Below are 1,142 nucleotides of genomic sequence, written 5' to 3' on the forward strand. Positions count from 1 at the left end.
CGGCCAAGCACTTCTGTAAGGCGCAGTGCCCCACCATGGAGCACCTCACCAACTCCATGGTGATGCACGGCAGCAGCAACGGCCAGAAGCTCATGACCGTGCGCCTGTCAAGCATGCCTTCGAGATCATCCACCTGCTCACCGGCGAGAACCCCTTGCAGGTCCCGGTAAATGCCATCGTCAACAGTGGGCCCCGAGAGGACTCCACGCGTATTGGGCGGGCTGGGACGGTGAGGCGGCAGGCCGTGGATGTGTTCCCATTGCGCCACGTCAACCAGGCCATCTGGCTTCTGTGCGCGGGTGCCCGTGAAGCTGCCTTCCGGAACATCAAGACCGTTGCTGAGTTTCTGCCAGATGAGCTCCTCCACGCAGCCGAGGGCTCCTCCAACTCCTACGCCATCAAGAAGGATGAGCCTGAGCGTGTGGCCAAGTCCAACTGTTGATCTAGCTGTGGCTCAATAAACATGTCGGCCTGGGGGCAGTCCTTGCAAAGAAAAAGAAAAAGAAAGACGCGACCTGCTCTTGGGGACCATGAGTTTCCCCCAAACGCATTTGGTTGTATGAACCATCCATTTTACTTGGACCTTTTTTGTTTGAGATGAACTTATTTGTCATTAAAGACTCCAAATTCATTCCAGTCTTTCCCTCCTTAGTGTGATATTTTCAGGTTTTTGATACAAGCTGCAGTGTGGCAGACAGCTCCCAAACCATGTCTGAATATGGGTCATAGGGTCTAAATGCAAACAGAGAAAGACTGCTTTCAGTAACACAGATACAGCCTCCTGGCTGCTCTGGTCTCGAGTCAGATGTGGTCCCCCCACCCCCAGTGATTCATGGATCATGGATGAGAGCCGCACATTCCCATGTTTGGAATATGCATTCTCTCAAATCCAAACTAGTTTTGTGGGTAGGTAGTGACAACCACTTATTTTTTATTGCCTGCAAAGTGTCACAGGTGACTCCTGCCCAAATTATTCCTAGGATATTCACTGTTTGCGCAAGGCCAGGATTTATCAAGCAGCCTCTGTTGGTCATGTGGGTTACTACTTCTTTCAAATTAGTCCTAGTCTGTTGTTTGTTGTTTGACCTTAACATCACAATCTTGTCATTTAATGCCATTTAATGTATCATACTAGAGGTCTG

The 1,142-nt window shown here is 50.2% G+C and overlaps 1 pseudogene; it reads left to right on the forward strand.

Annotated features, from left to right (window-relative positions):
- LOC101646637 overlaps positions 1-442 on the forward strand; it is a 5,433-nt pseudogene extending 4,991 nt beyond the window's left edge.
- Positions 443-1,142: the final 700 nt, after the last annotated feature.

This window comes from Echinops telfairi, unplaced genomic scaffold (assembly GCF_000313985.2).
Source record: "Echinops telfairi isolate 266 unplaced genomic scaffold, ASM31398v2 ScPeMD7_18;HRSCAF=68, whole genome shotgun sequence".
Classification (NCBI taxonomy): domain Eukaryota; kingdom Metazoa; phylum Chordata; class Mammalia; order Afrosoricida; family Tenrecidae; genus Echinops; species Echinops telfairi.